The sequence below is a fragment of the Bos javanicus genome, chromosome 4, assembly GCF_032452875.1.
Source record: "Bos javanicus breed banteng chromosome 4, ARS-OSU_banteng_1.0, whole genome shotgun sequence".
In the NCBI taxonomy this organism is placed as follows: Eukaryota; Metazoa; Chordata; class Mammalia; order Artiodactyla; family Bovidae; genus Bos; species Bos javanicus.
The window spans coordinates 89,928,671-89,950,005 of record NC_083871.1 but is presented as its reverse complement, the minus strand read 5'-3'; the positions used below and the strand labels follow the sequence as shown (position 1 = coordinate 89,950,005).

Here is a 21,335-nt window from a genome sequence, read left to right as displayed (position 1 = left end):
GTGCTTGTAAGTCACGCTAATGGAATAACAAGTACTAGAGTTCAATACAAAGTGATAATGACGTACACAGTGCAAGATGTGCTATATTATATTTGCAAGCATCACAAACATTTAGTTCTCAGTCCTGTCTGACTCCTGGCCACTCTATGAACTATAGTCTGCCAGGCTCCTCTCTCCATGAGATTTCCAAGCAAGAATACTGGAGTGGGTTGCCATTTTAAAACAGGACAAGTATTAAGAAATTAATGCATACAATAATCCTGGCAATGTCAGTATGAAAGAGGTTTGGTCACTTATTATATAGGAAAAATTAAACAGACTGGAAAAGAGGCTGCTGTTGCTGCTGCTGCTGCTAAGTCGCTTCAGTCGTGTCCGACTCTGTGCGACCCCAATAGACGGCAGCCCACCAGGCTCCTCTGTCCATGGGATTCTCCAGGCAAGAACACTGGAGTGGGTTGCCATTTCCTCCTCTGATGCATGAAAGTGAAAAGTCAAAGTGAAGTCACTCAGTCATGTCTGACTCTTAGCGACCCCATGGACTGCAGCCTACCAGGCTCCTCTGTCCATGGGATTTTCCAGGCAAGAGTACTGGCGTGGGGTGCCATTGCCTAGATAATAGATATTAGATAATTCTAGTAAGTGTGAATGAAGAGTGATAAAATCACTATATATGTCTTAGTGAAAAACAAAATTTGAAAAAACTACCAGCAATTTTTTGATCCCTATTTATGTAAGAATGGTAATTCCTTGAGTGACTAGAGTTATAAATGATTTCTATTTTGATTAAAACCTATAACTACAGAAATGTAAAAATTTGAGGTCTATTTTGAACTGTGTTGTTGGAAAAGACTCTTTAGAGTCCTTAGACTGCAAGGAGATCAAACCAGTCCATCTTAAAGGAAATCAGTCCTGAATATCCATTGGAAGGATTGATGCTGAAGCTGATGCTCCAATACTTTGGCCACCTGATTCGAAGAACTCACTTGTTGGAAAAGACCCTTATGCTGGGAAAGATTGAAGGCAGGAGGAGAAGGGGACGACAGAGGATGAGATGGTTGGATGGCATCACCAATTCAATGGACATGAGTTTGAGCAAGCTCCGGGAGTCAGTGATGGACCGGGAGACCTGGCGTGCTGCAGTCCATGGGGTCACAAAGAGTCTGAGCGACTGAACTGAACTAAACTGATGGCAGGCTAGGATCTCATAGCATAAAACTCCAAATCCAAAACCAGTAGGATTCATTTTGATATTTGGCAAAACTAATACAATTATGTAAAATTTAAAAATAAAATAAAATTAAAAAAAAACAAAAAACAAAACCAGTAGGGCAGTTAATCACCACACCAGTGCCTGTTTCCTACTTCACACACCCTTAGTTTTTGTGGTTTTTTGTTTGTTTGGTTGGTTGGTTGGTTTTTTTAATGCTGCAGTATTTCAGGTCCAGCTCTCCAGAAGTCAGTAAAGGAGCATGTCATTAGTTATGTCTTCCCTCCCCTCCAATGGTCTTCAATTACCATTTTAATATTGCAATGATAATTTGAGTTAATAGAAGCTAAACTAATTAAACAAACAAACTCTGCTTAATATCTCCCATCTGTCCCTGGGAATATAATCAACTCTCCCTTTATCGTTCTGTGCCCTGGATGGCTGCTGTCCCTGGTCCACATTCCTGACTCCTTTGCACTCTAGTCTTTGGCTGGCAGAAGAAGGGAAGGAAGGAGGAAATATGACTGGAGTTTACTTCCTGAGCCCTCTCACTGTGGTCGCTGTAGGCCAGTGGTAACAGTGGGTCTTCTTCTGACAGGGACTTCTCTCTAGGCATTCTTATTAGTCCCTCTCACCTCTCCACTTCAGAGAGGGTTGGCAGACATTCTATTCCAATCCCAGGGAAGCAAACTATTCATGTATTTCCCCACAAAATGTTCAATTTTGTAATAGCCCTTTATTATATTCACTTCCGCTTTCTCCAATTTGGTTGTGCTATCATTTCCTGCTGAGACATAGCTGACATCCAAAAAATTAAACACATTGCTTTCTGGCATCACTTCATGGAATATGGATGACATTAATAAAATTTCCAAATCTTCCCATATTCTAACATGCTGTTCACTACATACATCTTGAACTACTCACAATAAGCATAAAAGGTAGAAATGTTGGATGCAGATATTGACAGATTTTAGGAATATTCCTTATTGGAGAGCTGCAGTTTTGCTAATGAAATTTCAGAAACTGCATATTGTATGAATCATTTTGTGTGTTTGGAGTATTTGGTGATGTTAGCGAGGGACAAATGAGGGTTGTAAGGAAAGACTACTAGTTGTATCAAAGCTTTGGGAAAAGTCAAGCCCTTTACACCTATTATTGATATTGATTATTTCATTTAATTTTTTTTTCAGAATGAATTTCTTTACAAGACCAGCTGGAATGGATTTACTCTTTAGAGGTCACACTGGCTATCCCTAAAAATGCCTGTTTCTGTGTAAACCTCCACACTGTCTATCCAAACACACTCAATGACAGATTCTTTCCTCATTCTCTTCCTGTGAAATCCAGTTTCTGTCCAACATCTAGAAAAATGACAGCTGCTCCCTGAGGTCTATGCGGATGTCTCCAAAGGCTATTACTTTCTCTGTATTTTCAAACTCTTAGGTGTACCTCTACATTAGCATCCCTTTAATATATTAAAATTAGAACTCTAAATATGGTGTGAGTTTCTGGATAGCAAAGGTCTAATTTATTTCTCTTCCCCTAGTATCCAGTTCAGTATATAACAGCATACAATAATTATTTAATGAATGAATTAGTGAATGTATTAGCTACCCACAATCCAAACTCTCATAGAGCATTTAGATTCTGTTCTTATAAAGCCCCAAATGTGTATTTCTTACTGTAAATAAGGGATCACTTTCTGATCAAAAATAATTAAACATATTATCTATTAAATTATTTTAATACTTAATTTAACAGTTGTTACTTCACCTGAGCTGGGATATTTTATTTCTTGATTTTACATAAACACAAACTTCAACCATATCTGTTAAAACATATGCGTTGTTTTCCATTTAAATTGACTGAGAAAGAATTCATGAAACAAAAACAAAAAAATACAAAGCAAATTCTGCAAATGGTCATAAAACGGTAACTGTTTGAAAAGGATACGGGAAATCTACTTGAATCTTTTTTATGCACTATCTAACATTAAACTGCTCACTGAAATCTTTAAAAAGCCTGAGATGAATATAATGAATGACTATGGAGGAAGTCAGCAGATGGTATTCCTCAGCTATAATACAACTGGACATGATGACTAAGGATACTGTTGTAAAACTTGTCCACAATTTCAACAATGAATGCTATAAATTTCATAGGTCTATAGGCTGACCAAACCAGCACGATTCTTCTCACTGTTAAGACTGTAAATATAACTGCTTATTCTATTGGGCTTTTCAGTCCTGCCATCTCACTATTCTATCGTTGCTAAGCAACCTTGGTGGTATTATGGCATGCTTACTTAAAAAAAAAAAATAGAATCACCAAAATGCGTTTGCTGATTTATTTATTTGAATGGAAATGATCCAGGACCAAAATAAAATCTTTTCAATGTGACAGCTGGCACTGACTGGGTAACAACTTGCAACTTGACTGTAATCACAGTTAAGACAATGTTTTTCTCTGAAAAGGTAGACTCCTATGTACCCTCTAATCCCAAATGTATATTTGTTTAATTATTTTTGGTCGGGTTTGCTTTTGAATACCTGAAGATAGATTTGGCCTTGGAAGTTCATGTGAAAAAGTGTTATATGTAGCGGAGCCCAGGGCCAGGACGTTTGTAGGACAATACGAAGTATGAATTATTGCAACTGTAGTACTCAGTGAGCAAACTAACCCATCAAGCTATATAAGTTGTCACAAAATGTACTGAGGCATTCCATTCCACTCAGGTGAGATAGGACGAAGGGCAGAAAGAAGGAGTCTGAGTCATAAAATCTTTCCTGCCTCAGGGTAATAGTAACTTATTTCACTATATTTATAGGTCACTAATGGTAACTGATCCAAAAAAAATGGTGGCATCGAATTGTCCTTGGCCTCTTGTCAAAAAGAAAGAAATCATCTATGAATATAGTCAAGGGCCAAAAAAGAAAAAAAAAAAAACACACAATAAAAGACAACACTATTAGCATAAATACAGGAATAATCATAGTATGTAATTTATATGGTCTATCTTCAATGTTTTTTCTAATGGAATTATTCAAATTCTAGTACATGCAGAGAATATTTATCACACAGAGGAAAAGTCTACCAGTACACTATTCAAACTTATGAGGCTAAATTCGCTATATTCACTTTGACTGTTCCTGGGTGAAGAGAATAATACAATGAATCATACTTTCCTCCCTCTATTTCTCCTTTTTACGTTAGATGGTTTTGTCATGAAAAGCTGAGATATTGGAAAATAAATTCAGCTCTTTCCTGTATTCTGTATCTCAGAGCAGCACACATACATTTTTCTAGTTCTTAATTTTTATCCCTTCATGCTGTTCCTAAGCTGCCCTTTCCTGTGATAACTTATGCTAAAGAAAACTGCATTATTTAGTGATATTACTCATGGCTACCATTTACTAAGGACTTGATATGTGACCAGAGTTGATACCATTCTAGATTATTCTTTGCTTGTTTGCCCAGTGTAATAAAAATCCATTAAATAATACAGAATCTCTGTTTCAGGGAAGAATGGATATGAAACCAGTGAAAATTCAAATTTTTTCTATGATAAGCACCACAGTAAAACAATACAATGAAATAGGGTAGCTATTTTATTCCTAAAATATAGATTATGATTCCACTCACTCTTCTGTTATTCTGCTGAAATACTTTTAAATGGTGTTATACCAAGACATAAACTCTGCTGAGAATCATCAGACATGTGTATACTATAAAGAAATCACACACTTCTTGTTTCCATAACCTTTATGGCTAAGCTCTTTTAATCAAGCCTATAACATCTATTCTCTGTTTTATATTGCTAATTGTCACAAACGTGGTATAACACTCTTACCCATCAGTTTAGGGTTTAGAAATTCATATGGGAACTCTGGGAAAATTTAGTGTCACAGAATTCATTGATGAATTTCAATTTTATACAATACATGTTTAAAAGTTTACTTATGAGTAAGTTTGTGCCTAGCAATAATTAGTCTGTTTGACTGAATGATAACTGAATTAGCTAATTATTTGAATATATTAAACTGCCAAGCTTGAGCATATATTGACACAAATAAATAATTCTTAAGTTTTAAAATTTATTTAAATCAATGTCTGCATTATATTGCTTCCCAGGTGGCGTTAGTGGTAAAGAACCCAACTGCCAATGCAAAAAACATAAGAGAAGCCTGCCAATGCAGAGATGTGGGTTTGATTCCTGGTTTGGAAAAATCCCCTGGGAGAGGTCATGGCAACCCACTCCAGTTTTCTTGCCTGGAGAATCCCATGGACTGAAGAACCTGGTGGGCTACAGTCCACAGGGTCGCAAAGAGGCAGACATGATTGAAGTGCCTTAGCAGCAGAAGCAGTTGCATTAATTTAGTTGACTACTTTGAAAGACATAGACCGTATTATAAAAATATTTCGAACTTTATTAAGCAAACAATGGAATAAACTTAAATTCTACCTTTAAATAAATATATTCATTGCTTACTAAAAACTAAACAGTTTTGTTAATTAGACTCCTCTAGTTGGTAAAGAATCCACCTGCAATGCAGGAGACCCTGGTTCGATTCCTAGGTCGGGAAGATACACTGGAGAAGGGATAGGCTACCCATTCCAGTATTCTTGGGCTTTCCTTGTTGCTCAGCTGGTTAAGAATCCGCCTGCAGTGTGAGAGGCCTGGGTTTGATTCCTGGGTTGGGAAGATCCCCTGGAGAAGGGAAAGGCTACCCACTCCAGTATTCTGGCCTGGAGAATACTGTATTCTCCATGGACTGTATAGAGAATTTCATGGACTATAGATCCCATGGGTCTCAAGGAGTCGTACACAACTGAGCAACTTGACTTTCTTTCTTTCACCCTGAAACTCAGTTCAGTTTTACGTAGACTTGTTATACCATGTGGCTTCAACTTGTGCTTATAGATGACATTTCAATTGACTCAAGAGTGTCTGGTTTTGCATTCATAAGACAGTAAACATTTTTATGCCATAAAACTGTTTAACTCAAATGAATAGCACTCATACGTGGGCTTCTAAGCTGCATTTAAACATCTCATATTGCAGTGTACTTACATAAATCTGCCTCTTCTGGAGAGCATGCTTCCCTTGAGAGGTTCACCTGAAATGTCAGATCAACTAGAGCATGAAGAACTAGCCTAGGGAACAATTCAACAGTCTGAAAGTATTCAGGTTGAGTTAAAACAAATACTTTCTTGTTTATAAAGCAAGATCTACTTATTAGCACCTATTTAGGTATTACTTTAAGTTTTTAAACATAGATCTACTCACATTTTGTGTTTCTGTCCATGCTGCTGCTGCTGCTGCTGTCGCTTCAGTCATGTCTGACTCTGTGCGACCCCATAGATGGCAGCCCACCAGGCTCCCCGGTCTCTGGGATCTTCCAGGCAAGAATACTGGAGTGGGTTGTCATTTTGTTCTCCAACACATGAAAGTGAAAGTGAAGTCACTCAGTCATGGCCGACTCCTAGCGACCCCATGGACTGTAGCCTACCAGGCTCCCCTGTCCATGGGATTTTCCAGGCAAGAATACTGGATTGGGTTGCCATTGCCTTCTCCATTTCTGTCCATAGCAGACAGGAAAAGAGAAACAGCAGAAAAAAAAAAAAAAAGGAAAATGAGACTTATGCATGCTTAGGATGCCAATTATTCTGAAATAAAGTGTTTTATGGCTAAAAGTTACTAATAGTCAAATGCTTAAAATAAATATTATGCCTAAAATATCTAAAAAGTAGCATATCTGTATTGCGATAACCATTTAATCATAGCTCAGTGTTAACTTCATCACATTTGAAGAAAATCTAAATGTACAAATTCTTTATTTATTTATCTACTTTATAAAGTTGCCCATCACATAGAGTGAAGTAAGTCAGAAAGAAAAACACCAATACAGTATATTAATGCATACATATGGAATTTAGAAAGATGGTAACGATGACCCTATATGCAAGACAGCAAAAAAGAGATAGATGTAAAGAACAGACTTTTGCACTCTGTAGAAGAAGGCGAGGGTGGGATGATCTGAGAGAATAGCATTGAAACATGTATATTACCATATGTGAACTAAATCACCAGTCCAAGTTCGATGCATGAAACAGGGCACTCAAAGCCGCTGCCCTGGGACAACCCTGAGGGATGGGATGGGGAGGGGGTGGGAGGGGGGTTCAGAATGGGGGACACATGTACACCCATGGCTGATTTGTGTCAATGTCTGGCAAAAACCACTATAATATTGTAAAGTAATTAACCTCCAATTAAAATAAATAAATAAATTTAAATTAAAAAAAATAATATAGTTGCACAGAAGATAAAATTTATCATCATCTTACAGGTTAAAACAATCTTTGATTTGGGGAAATGATCCTTAACAAGAAGTTAAATAAAACAACTCTTTCCTGAACACTTCAATATACTTTTGGGTAGTAGGTATTAAACTATATAGGCTAATCCTACGTATTAGAGATTCTCACTTTCTAACATTCTTTTCAAAATGCTCCTAAATCTTGCTTCTCTGAACAGCAACAGATAATGAAATGTGGACTTCCCTCGTGGCTCAGAAGGTAAAGAATCTGCCTGCGATGCAGGAACCAACCCCTAGGTCAGGACAATCTCCTGGAGAAGAGAATGCCTACCCACTCCAGTATGCTTGCCTAGGAAATCCCATGGACAGAGGAGCCTAGTGGGCTACAGTCCATGGAGTGTCAAAGAGTCGGACACATCATTGAGCAACTGACACTTTTCACTTTCATACTTTCACCTCTCATATATGTCTGTTTTTTTTTTTTTTTAATTGCATCCTGTGATGTTGAAAGGGGAACAATTAAATAAACTACAGAGGACCGTATATGGCAGAGTTGTCTCCTAAGAGCCCTTAAGAATAATTTTTGGATGTAAATATCCAATGGTCACTCCAAAAACTTAGACCAAGGAACCATACTTTCAAAGTTGTCTTTGATGCTGCTTCCTGAAAATAGGGTCCTTACTTTTTAGTCACAATCACTGACTTCCTCCATAATACCTTATCTACAGGTGATCTAAGAGATGCTTGAATGTCATGTAATAACAAACAAACAAAAAAAAATGGTCTGCAAAAAAGTCTTACTTGGGGCTTTCTCCCTAATTAAAACCCTTATCCTCATAAACAGTTAATATTCTCTACCTTAATAACATTACTTTTAGTTGTTGAAGCACAATGATGTTCATTTAATAAAAACTGAACTTATTTGGAACACTCATATAAAACTATATATTTTCCATTGAACATAAGAATGTCCTATGTATTCAAACATATTCACCTTTCCTTTTAGGTTTTTAAATGCAACAAATACTTACAGTGAGAAAAACTTTTTTCCTTTATGATATTTTCATGTGGTAAAGAAGCCACCTGCTGATGCAGGAGATGCAAATTTGATCCCTAGATCAGGAAGATCCCCTGGAGAAAGAAATGTCAACCCATGCCAGTATTCTAGCCTGGGAAATACCATAGACATAGGAGCCTGGTGGGTTACAGTCCTTGGGATCACAAGGAGTTAGACATGACTTAGCAACTGAAAGACAGCAACAGTCATTTTCACTATATATTTCAGAGAATTCCCCATCACGGATTCACTGTTACTAAGGAGTTAAAATTTGGACTATGAAAATAAAGGAAAATAACAGTGGCAAACCAGGAGTTAGTGTGTCTTTCCCTTTTTATTTATGCTCCTTCTCTTCCACCTTCCAAATTTTGTGCGAGTGCTTCTATTGGCAAATTACAACACATTGGATATCACCAGTATGGTACTGGAACAAAAAACAGACATATAGATCAGTGGTACAGAATAGAGAGCCCAGAAATAAATCCATGCATACATGACCAATTGTTGTTATTGAGTCACTAAGTCATGTCCATCTCTTTGCAACCTCATGGACTGCAGCATGCCAAGCTCCTCTGTCCTCCGTCCTGAAGTTGGCTCAAATTCAATAACTAAAATTCAAATTCAAACTGAAAAGCTTTCACACAATGAAGGAAACCACCAAATGAAATGAAAAAGCAACCTACTGAATGGGAGAAAATATCTGCAAATGATATACCTGGTAAACCACTAATATCCAAAATACACAGAAAACTCATGCAATTCAACAACAACAAAAAATCCAATTAAAAAATGGGAAGAGGACTTGAATAGGCAGTTTTCCAGAGAAGAAATACAGATGTTCAACAGGAATATGGAAAGATGTTCAACATCACTAATCATCGGGAAAATGCAAATATAAGTTACAATGAGATCTCACCTTACACCTGTGAGAATGACTATCCTCAAAGAGACAACAAACACATAGTATCAGTGAGAATGTAGAGGAAAGGTAACTCTCATGCACTGTTACTGGAATATAAATTGGATCAGCCACTATGGAAAATGGTATGGAGGTACCTCAAAAAATTAAAAATAGAACTACTATACAATGCAGCAATTTCACTCCTGGCTATTCATCCAAAGGCAACAAAAAACAGTAATTCAACAAGATACCCCCCTATGCTCATTTCAGCATTACTTATAATAGCCAAGATATGAAAGTAATCTAAGCATCCATTGATGAATAGATGAAGAGAATGTGATATATACATACAACAGAATAGTAATCAGACATAAAAAGAATGAAATCTTGCCATTTGCAACATAAATGAACCTAGAGTGTATTGAGCTAAGTGAAATAGTCAGACAAAGAAAGATAAATAAAGTATGTTTTCACTTATGTGTGGAATCTAACAACAACAAAAGAATAAATATAACAAAACAGAAAACAGACTCACAGATATAAGAAACAAAGTAGTGGTTTCCAAAAGGGTGCGGGATGAAAGATGGATGAAATGAGTAAAAGGGATTAAGAGGTAAAACTATTTAATACCAATTATAAAATAAATAAGTCACAGGGATGAAATGTATAACACAGGAGTATAGTCAATAATACTGTAATAACTTTGGTGCATAATGTAGAACATATTATAAAATTAATTTCATTGGACTATAGTTGATTTACAATTCCGTGTTAGCTTCTGCTGCACAGCAAAGTGAATCAGTCATACGCAGACCTATATCCACTCTTTTTTAGATTCTATTCTCATATAAGTCATTACAAAGTATTGAGTAGGAGTCAATTGCTATTCATCACCAAGACAGGGTACTATGGCTGTAACTACGGAGAGTAAGCAATGAGGAAGAAAAAAGGGGTTCAGTGACAAGTATTCATACAGAATTCTTATTTAGCCAGTATAGATACAGAGTGTAGCTACTTGCATTCATTGCCTGCCATGGTCATTTCATCTGTCCTTTTACCTTTAATTTTTCCTTCAGTTCAGTTCAGTTCAGTCACTCATTCATGTTCAACTCTTTGCAACCCCATGAATCGCAGCACGCCAGGCCTCCCTGTCCATCACCAACTCCCGGAGTTCACTCAGACTCACGTCCATCGAGTCGGTGATGCCATCCAACCATCTCATCCTCTGTCATCCCCTTCTCCTCCTGTCGCCAATCCCTCCCAACATCAGAGTCTTTTCCAATGAGTCAACTTTTTGCATCAGGTGGCCAAAGTATTGGAGTTTCAGCTTTAGCATCATTTCTTCCAATGAACACCCAGGACTGGTTGGATCTCCTTGCAGTCCAAGAGACTCTCAAGAGTTTTCTCCAACACCACAGTTCAAAAGCATCAATTCTTTGGCACTCAGCTTTCTTCACAGTCCAACTCTCACATCCATGCATGACCACTGGAAAAACCATAGCCTTGACTAGATGAACCTTTGTTGGCAAAGTAATGTTTCTGCTTTTCAATATGCTATCTAGGTTGGTCATAACTTTCCTTCCAAGGAGTAAGCGTCTTTTAATTTCATGGCTGCAATCACCATCTGCAGTGATTTTGGAGCCCAGAAAAATAAAGTCTGACACTGTTTCCACCGTTTCCCTATTTCCCATGAAGTGATGGGACCAGATGCCATGATCTTAGTTTTCTCTCTCTTTTTTTTTTATGCTTTCAATTTTTCACCATTGAGGATAATGTTTGCTGTGGGTTTGTCATATATAGCTTTTATTATGTTGAGGTATGTTCCTTCTATTCCTGCTTTCTGGAGAGTTTTTATCATAAATGGGTGTTGAATTTTGTCAAAGGCTTTCTCTGCATCTATTGAGATAATCATATGGTTTTTGTTTTTCAATTTGTTAATGTGGTGTATTACATTGATTGATTTGCGGATATTGAAGAATCCTTGCATCCCTGGGATAAAGCCCACTTGGTCATGGTGTATGATCTTTTTAATGTGTTGTTGGATTCTGATTGCTAGAATTTTGTTTAGGATTTTTGCATCTATATTCATCAGTGATATTGGCCTGTAGTTTTCTTTTTTTTGTGGGATCTTTGTCAGGTTTTGGTATTAGGGTGATGGTGGCCTCATAGAATGAGTTTGGAAGTTTACCTTCCTCTGCAATTTTCTGGAAGAGTTTGAGCAGGATAGGTGTTAGCTCTTCTCTAAATTTTTGGTAGAATTCAGCTGTGAAGCCGTCTGGACCTGGGCTTTTGTTTGCTGGAAGATTTTTGATTACAGTTTCAATTTCCGTGCTAGTGATGGGTCTGTTAAGGTTTTCTATTTCTTCCTGGTCGAGTTTTGGAAAGTTGTACTTTTCTAAGAATTTGTCCATTTCTTCCTCATTGTCCATTTTATTGGCATATAATTGTTGATAATAGTCTCTTATGATCCTTTGTATTTCTGTGTTGTCTGTTGTGATCTCTCCATTTTCGTTTCTAATTTTATTGATTTGATTTTTCTCCCTTTGTTTCTTGATGAGTCTGGCTAATGGTTTATCAATTTTATTTATCCTTTCAAAGAACCAGCTTTTGGCTTTGTTGATTTTTGCTATGGTCTCTTTTGTTTCTTTTGCATTTATTTCTGCTCTAATTTTTAAGATTTCTTTCCTTCTACTAACCCTGGGGTTCTTCATTTCTTCCTTTTCTAGTTGCTTTAGGTGTAGAGTTAGGTTATTTATTTGACTTTTTTCTTGTTTCTTGAGGTGTGCCTGTATTGCTATGAACTTTCCCCTTAGGACTGCTTTTACTGTGTCCCACAGGTTTTGGGTTGTTGTGTTTTCATTTTCATTCGTTTCTATGCAAATTTTGATTTCTTTTTTGATTTCTTCTGTGATTTGTTGGTTATTCAGCAGGGTGTTGTTCATCCTCCATATGTTGGAATTTTTAATAGTTTTTCTCCTGTAATTGAGATCTAATCTTACTGCATTGTGGTCAGAAAAGATGCTTGGAATGATTTCTATTTTTTTGAATTTACCAAGGCTAGCTTTATGGCCCAGGATGTGATCTATCCTGGAGAAGGTTCCATGTGCGCTTGAGAAAAAGGTGAAATTCATTGTTTTGGGATGAAATGTCCTATAGATATCAATTAGGTCTAACTGGTCTATTGTATCGTTTAAAGTTTGTGTTTCCTTGTTAATTTTCTGTTTAGTTGATCTATCCATAGGTGTGAATGGGGTATTAAAGTCTCCCACTATTATTGTGTTATTGTTAATTTCTCCTTTCATACTTGTTAGCATTTGTCCTACATACTGCGGTGCTTCCGTGTTGGGTGCATATATATTTATAATTGTTATATCTTCTTCTTGGATTGATCCTTTGATCATTATGTAGTGACCGTCTTTGTCTCTTTTCACAGCCTTTGTTTTAAAGTCTATTTTATCTGATATGAGTATTGCTACTCCTGCTTTCTTTTGGTCCCTATTTGCATGGAAAATCTTTTTCCAGCCCTTCACTTTCAGTCTGTATGTGTCCCCTGTTTTGAGGTGGGTCTCCTGTAGACAACATATGTAGGGGTCTTGTTTTTGTATCCATTCAGCCAGTCTTTGTCTTTTGGTTGGGGCATTCAACCCATTTACGTTTAAGGTAATTACTGATAAGTATGATCCCGTTGCCATTTACTTTATTGTTTGGGGTTCGAATTTATACACCATTTTTGTATTTCCTGTCTAGAGAATATCCTTTAGTATTTGTTGGAGAGCTGGTTTGGTGGTGCAGAATTCTCTCAGCTTTTGCTTGTCTGAGAAGCTTTTGATTTCTCCTTCATACTTGAATGAAATCGTTGCTGGGTACAATAATCTGGGCTGTAGGTTATTCTCTTTCATCATTTTAAGTATGTCTTGCCATTCCCTCCTGGCTTGAAGAGTTTCTATTGAAAGATCAGCTGTTATCCTTATGGGAATTCCCTTGTGTGTTATTTGTTGTTTTTCCCTTGCTGCTTTTAATATTTGTTCTTTGTGTTTGATCTTTGTTAATTTGATTAATATGTGTCTTGGGGTGTTTCGCCTTGGGTTTATCCTGTTTGGGACTCTCTGGGTTTCTTGGACTTGGGTGATTATTTCCTTCCCCAGTTTAGGGAAGTTTTCAACTATTATCTCCTCAAGTATTTTCTCATGGTCTTTCTTTTTGTCTTCTTCTTCTGGAACCCCTATGATTCGAATGTTGTAGCGTTTAATATTATCCTGGAGGTCTCTGAGATTGTCCTCATTTCTTTTAATTCGTTTTTCTTTTATTCTCTCTGATTCATTTATTTCTACCATTCTATCTTCTAATTCACTAATCCTATCTTCTGCCTCTGTTATTCTACTATTTGTTGCCTCCAGAGTGTTTTTAATTTCATTTATTGCATTATTCATTATATATTGACTCTTTTTTATTTCTTCTAGGTCCTTGTTAAACCTTTCTTGCATCTTCTCAATCCTTGTCTCCAAGCTATTTATCTGTGATTCCATTTTAATTTCAAGATTTTGGATCAATTTCACTATCATTATTCGGAATTCTTTATCAGGTAGATTCCCTATCTCTTCCTCTTTTGTTTGGTTTGGTGGGCATTTATCCTGTTCCTTTATCTGCTGGCTATTCCTCTGTCTCTTCATCTTGTTTAAACTGCTGAGTTTGGGGTGTCCCTTCTGTATTCTGGCAGTTTGTGGAGTTCTCTTTATTGTGGCTTTTCCTCGCTGTGTGTGGGTTTGTACAGGTGGCTTGTCAAGGTTTCCTGGTTAGGGAAGCTTGTGTTGGTGTTCTGATGGGTGGAGCTGTATTTCTTCTCTTTGTTCAGTCGCGCTGTGGGGAGGGAGGGAGGGATGCTGCAAACAAATAACACTGGCGTGCGCTCGCAGTGCCTCAGCCACACTGGGTCTGCCCCCGCTCACGGCGCGTGTAGCCTCCCTGCCCACACTGCTCGGACTCTAGGTTGTTCTGCCGGGAACAATCCGAGGCTGGCCCTGGGTTGCATGTACCTCCCAGGCCCAAGCCGCTCAGGTTCAGGCACTCGGGTAGTCCTCAGAGGCGCAGACTCAGTTGGGCCTGAGTTTTGTGCTCTTCCCAGGTCCGAGCAGCTCAAGTGATGAGGTGTTTGGCGAGCACCAATGCTGCGACTTATCGCCTCCCCGCCACTTGGTTATCTGGGTGTAAAACCGGCGCACCTTCTCAGGCAGATGTTAACCGTCCAGACCCCCAAAAAGTTTTAGTTAGCAAAGAAGCCTGCTTACAGTTTTATAGATAATGTCTCTCTGGGGCTGCGATTGCCCCCTTCCGGCTCTGGCTGCCTGTCACCGGAGGGGGAAGGTCTGCAGCCGGCTATCTCTGTTCAGTCCTTTGTTCCATGCGCGGGCCTGGCGGTGTCTTAGGTTGGGGCTGGCTTTTCGCGTGGTAGATATCCCACAGTCTGGTTTGCTAGCCCAAATTATTTCGCTCAGATAGCGCTCAGGGTATTCAGGCCAGATTCTTACTCTTAGCGATTCAGCCCGCGTTGCGCCTCCCTCCCAGCCCCCGCTTGCTAATGGCGCGTGCAGGCGTCTGCGCTGCTTCTCCGCTGGGGGAGTTACCATAGGACTCGCAATCTTCGAGTTTTAATTGTTTATTTATTTTTTCTTCCTGTTATGTTGCCCTCTGTGCTTCCAAAGCTCGGCACAGATTCGGCAGTGAGAAGGTTTCCTGGTGTTTGGAAACTTCTCTCTTTTTAAGACTCCCTTCCCGGGACGGAACTCCGTCCCTCCCTCTTTTGTCTCTTTTTTTGTCTTTTATATTTTTTCCTACCTCCTTTCGAAGAGTTGGATTGCTTTTCTGGGTGCCTGGTGTCCTCTGCCGGCATTCAGAAGTTGTTTTGTGGAATTTACTCGATGTTTAAATGCTCTTTTGATGAATTTGTGGGGGAGAAAGTGTTCTCCCCGTCCTACTCCTCCGCCATCTTGGCTCCTCCCCCCACACTGTTTCTTTGATCTTAGTTTTCTGAATGTTGAGCTTTAAGCCAACTTTTTCACTCTCCACTTTCACTTTCATCAAGAGGCTTTTGAGTTCCTCTTCATTTTCTGCCATAAGGGTGGCATCATTTGCATATCTGAGCTTATTTATATTTTTCCCGGCAATCTGGATTCCAGCTTGTGCTTCTTCCAGCTCAGCATTTCTCATGATGTACTCTGCATATAAGTTAAATAAGCAGGGTGACAATATACAGCCTTGATGTACTCCTTTTCCTATTTGGAACCAGTCTGTTGTTCCACGTCCAGTTCTAACTGTTGCTTCCTAACCTGCATATAGGTTTCTCAAGAGGCAGGTCAGGTGGTCTGGTATTCCCATCTCTTCCTTGCTGCTATGTTGCTTCAGTCATGTCCGACTCTGTGCAACCCCAGAGATGGTAGCGCACCAGGCCCCCCTGTCCCTGGGATTCTCTAGGCAAGAACACTGGAGTGGCTTTTCATTTCCTTCTCCAATGAATGAAAGTGAAAAGGGAAGGTGAAGTCGCTCAGGTTGTCTACTTGAAAGTTACCCAGTCGTGTCCGACTCCTAGCGACCCCATGGACTGCAGTCTACCAAGCTCCTCGGTCCATGGAATTTTCCAGGCAAGAGTAGTGGAGTGGGGTGCCATTGCCTTCTCTGATCTCTTCCTTAGTCCTACCCAAACGTTTTCTGGCTCTCCTGCTCAAAGCTGCAGGATTTCCAGGCAACATTATGGAATTTTACATTTTTCACCACTGCTAAGAGGGTCATATAGGCCACTTCCAGCTTCCAGCTTCTCCATATACCCAATTTTATCCATGCGATTTCCTACACTTCACTCTTAATGTTGCCTTGTCACACACAAGGTGTGTGTGTGTGTACGCTAGTCACTAAGTAGTGTCCCACTCTTTGCAACCCTATGGACTGTAGCCCACAGGCTCCTCTGTCCATGGAATTCTCCAGGCAAGAATACTGGAGTGGGTAGCCATTCCCTTCTCCAGGAGATCTTCCCAACCCAGGGATTGAACCCAGGTCTCCCATATTGAAGAGATTCTTTATCATCTGAGCCACCAGGGAAGCCCAATGTTGTCTCAAGGACTTTCAAAAAGAAATACTTTTTTTTTTTTCTGTCTAAAATAGTATGCTCTTCAAGAAATACTGTCCATTTAGTCAGTAAAAATACACCTAAGAAATATCCAAAGTAGTAATCTCTAAAATTAATCTAGCCATGCATATAAAAGGTTAAGCTCTGTTAACTAAGCAAAAGAATTTGGTGTGAGTAATGTTTCAGTGATGATATTAATGATTGCATACATACTTGGTCAAGGTGAAATTATCTTCTCTACATATTTTAAGTGAATATATTTGAATATTGAATGAGTGTATTTCAATGAAAGTGTTAATAATGAGGGCTAACCCTAGCAAAAACATTTATATGAAAAGCACTTCTTTGCAATGGCAACTACTTAAAGACTGATCCAAGGATTTCCAGAAACAGCATCTTCACATATTTGACGGTCCACAGTATGCTTTGCTCCAGCTCCAGAAGTCTCAGTAGATTCTCTTTTCACACTTACCCTCCGTACAATCCTCATGCATGCTGTTCTCCTTTTTCACTTTTGACTTGGATTCTTCTCCTAACCACCCCTGCTGCCACCACCATATTCAACCGTGTTTTTTCCTAACCAAATTCCCTAGATGTTTAATGTAGGATTTATGATATAGCTGGCATTATTCTAGTGCACTAAGTTCTATTTTCCTTTTTTGTACATTGCTTTTATTGGAGTATAGCTGCTTTACAATGTTGTGTTAGTTTCTACTGTACAGCAAAATGAATCAGCCATATATCCTCTCTCTTTTGTATTTCCTTCCCACTCAGGACACCACTGAGGATTAAGTAGAGTTTCCTGTGCTGTACAGTATGTTCTCATTAGTTATCTATTTTATACAAAGTATCAATAGTGTATACATGCCAATCCCAATCTTCCTTCTATTTTCAATGGAAACCATTATTCCTTCACATTTTTAGAAAATACTGGATGTATGCACATGCCTCCTATATTGTTTGTATGTTTAGTGACAATATTACTAATCATCTATACAAGATTACAGTTTATTGTAGAATAGGAATTTTTTTCATATTTGTGTCAGTTATAAGAAACAACTGAAAATCTTTTTCTCAATAAGGAGTTTAGTTCATTTTCTGGTAAGAAAACTTTATCTGCAAGCTATATTATAAAAGAAAGGCCAGTGATTAACTCCTGCAATAATCTTCTATTGCTTCTAGTCACATGTAAAAATTAAGTGAGAATGGATTCCTCTAATATAGGCTGTATTCAGAAGATGGAAATGGTGTAAAGTGTAGTGGAAAGAACAGAGCCTTTATCTCTAATGATTATTTCTTACTGAAAGAGGCAGGAAAGAGTAACAGTGACAAGACCCATATCCTCTCATTTAGGGATCAAAAAACATGCAGCTTATAACCAAAGATAAGCGAAACCAAACTTTCCCATGGAATGTAATGAGGAACAAGGGAGTGAAGAAAAATTTTAATAGGTTGGAAGATATTCTAGGAAGGACAGGCAGAGTTCTCTGCATGACCCACCTAGGATGACTAGACCCTGTCCCTATCTTACCAAGCTCCTGTCTCATTAAAAATCCCCAAGTCACACTACCAAAAAGCTGTTTGAACTAATGATCAATGGATCTCCTTGTTACTTCATTCATTTCATAAAATCATAAGAATAGGGTTTGGTTTAAAATTAGGATTTAATTTGAAATGGAAGAGAAATGAGAGGGAGGGGAGTACAGAAGGAAAATAACCAAAAGGCATTAGGAAAGATAGTAGATAGTTAAAAAGGCAAAGGGCAAGGGAAAAAGATGTCAATTTTACCATAAGTAACATCTCTATCAACTTTTTTTTAATCGATCAGAGTTTAAAATTTTAGATATATTACTATTCCTGGAAATCTGACTTGATGGAGCAAGTCACACCCATTAGATTTCTGACATCAGTTTTATTAACATATTGATTATAGCCCAGATTAATGTACTTCTTAGAAATTACCCATCTTCCACAGAAATGTAACTTTTATGTTCATTATGGTACCCCTAATTTCTGGTCTTGATCTAAAAAAATGAACAATTAGCAATTAAATGTAAGGGCACAATACCACTGAGCTTCAACTTATTGCTTGAAGTTTAGAGTCAGTGAGTTGCTATGAATATTTAACAGAGTAAGAACTTCACTATGGCTTAGAAAAGTTTAGAATTTAATCAGAATTTTGTACTGGCTTTCATTATTATTCATATACACAGAAATAAAAGAAGGTAAATTCAAACATCAAATGAACAAATTGTGTTTTCTTTTATTCTTTTGCTATAAGAAATCTGCTTTTACAACTACTTCATTTGTAAATTTCAGAGTTATACTTTAACAAATAAATTTATCTTAACCTACTAAAGACAGCTGGTAGAAACACTGCTCTCTCTACAGTATCTAACACTTCACTACCCTGTACACACATCCTGTGGCGACTTGTTCAAAACTCACTTACATAATCCTTAAAATTAGACAAATTGTGAAATTTGGTGAAATAATTAAATTTAAATAAATGTTAGCAACTGACAAAATCCCATGGACAGAGGAGCCTGGTGCAATGCAGTCCATGGGGTTGCTAGGAGTCAGACACGACTGAACGACTTCACTTTCACTTTTCACTTTCATCCATTGGAGAAGGAAATGGCAACCCACTCCAGTGTTCTTGCCTGGAGAATCCCAGGGACGGGGCAGCCTGCTGGGCTGCCGTCTCTGGGGTCACACAGAGTCGGACACGACTGATGCGACTTAGCAGCAGCAGCAGCAGCAGCAGCAGCAACTGACAACAATTGTTTCCCTATCCTGGTTTACCAACTGTTTACAGTAATCAATTAGCACTTAGGACTGTTATGTATATCCACAGAATTTTAGAACCCAGACAGTGAAGTAGAGATCCCAAGATACTAAATAACTTACCTCAAAATTCCATTTCTCCTTTTTAAAAACTGCCCCATTCCCATTTGTAACTTGTAATGAAACATGGCTTGGCAATGTTTTCCACCATCCTACAAAAATTTTTAAATTTTAACATCATTGTTTTATACTAAATAAATTAAACTTTAGCAAGATTTAAGGTAAAATATACAGTCTCAGCAGTATGTGAACCGTGAACTTCCAGATGTTCAAGCTGGTTTTAGAAAAGGCAGAGGAACCAGAGATCAAATTGCCAACATCCGCTGGATCATGGAAAAAGCAAAAGAGTTCCAGAAAAACATCTATTTCTGCTTTATTGCCTATGCCAAAGTCTTTGACTGTGTGGATCACAATAAACTGTGGAAAATTCTGAAAGAGATGGGAATACCAGACCACCTGACCTGCCTCTTGAGAAACCTGTATGCAGGACAGGAAGCAACAGTTAGAACTGGACATGGAACAACAGACTGGTTCCAAATAGGAAAAGGAGTACGTTAAGGCTGTATATTGTTACCCTGCTTATTTAGCTTATATGCAGAGTACATCATGCGAAATGCTGGGCTGGATGAAGCACAAGCTGGAATGAAGTTTGTTGGGAGAAATATCAATAACCTCAGATATGCAAATGACACCACCCTTATGGAAGAAAGTGAAGAGGAATTAAAGATCCTCTTGATTAAAAAGGAGAGTAAAAAAGCTGGCTTAAAACTCAACATTTAAAAAACAAAAGTCATGGCATCTGGTCCAATCACTTCATGGCAAACAGATGGAGAAACAGTGGAAACAGTGACAGACTTTATTTTCTTGGCTGAGAAAATCACTTAAGATGGTGACTATAGCCATGAAATTAAAAGATGCTTCCTCCTTAGAAGAAAAGCTATGACCAACTTGGACAGCATATTAAAAAAACAGAGACATCACTTTGCTGACAAAGGTCCATATGGACCTTTCTCCAATAGTCACATGAGGTACAATATAAATTGGGATTCCAATTCACTCATATTCTGAGCTCTTTTGGACTTGTATGGATTAAAAGCAAGTATAGATTACCCATCCAGTCTTTGTACATTTACCTCCTATGAAACAGGAAAATATAAGCTTGACAATGCCTTGATCCATCATCTGGTACATGGCTTGGTGTGAAAATCAACAAGTGAAGGCCAAACAGTTATATGGGGATGGGAATGATACCAGCCTGCAACTCTCATGGGGCGACCTGTTAGTTCAGCCAACTTCTCTGCCTCTGTTGAGGCCACAGACAACTATTCGGAAAAATTTCCACTCTATCCTTCCTCTTATCAGAACATCGCAAGATGATGACAAAATGAACATGAACACTTATGTTGATGTCAACTTTTCAGCAACAATACAGATTTCAGTTCCAATACATGTAAATTTGGAGTCACTACTTAAATGACCATTCAACGCCCCTATGCGCAACCCCATCATCTCCTCCCTCTCTGTGCTGACATGTGATTGAGACACACTAGGAAAGCATCCAGATGAACTGCTCTCACTGCCTGCACCACTGGCATTGCCATCTTGACCCAGTCCAACTCATGTCCGCCTCCCACCAGCTTGGGCCGACCAACCAGTTGCTCAGGCGTGTGGGTTGAATCCAAACATTCTTTGCTTAAATCCACAGAACTAAGTGTCTAAGAAAGACACAAACTTTTGTTCTGAATTATCATGTATTTTTTAATGTTTTTTAATAAGTTATTAGTCATTCCAATTCAAATATATTAATTTCACAGATTTCATCCAGGAAAAATGCTACTCATTACCTTTCAAAATTTTTTTTACTAATGCTGCATTTTTAAGTATTA

The 21,335-nt window shown here is 38.2% G+C and overlaps 1 pseudogene; it reads right to left on the bottom strand.

The window, feature by feature from the left end:
• Positions 1-18,453: 18,453 nt before the first annotated feature.
• Positions 18,454-21,050, bottom strand: LOC133246904 (lys-63-specific deubiquitinase BRCC36-like; annotated as a pseudogene).
• Positions 21,051-21,335: the final 285 nt, after the last annotated feature.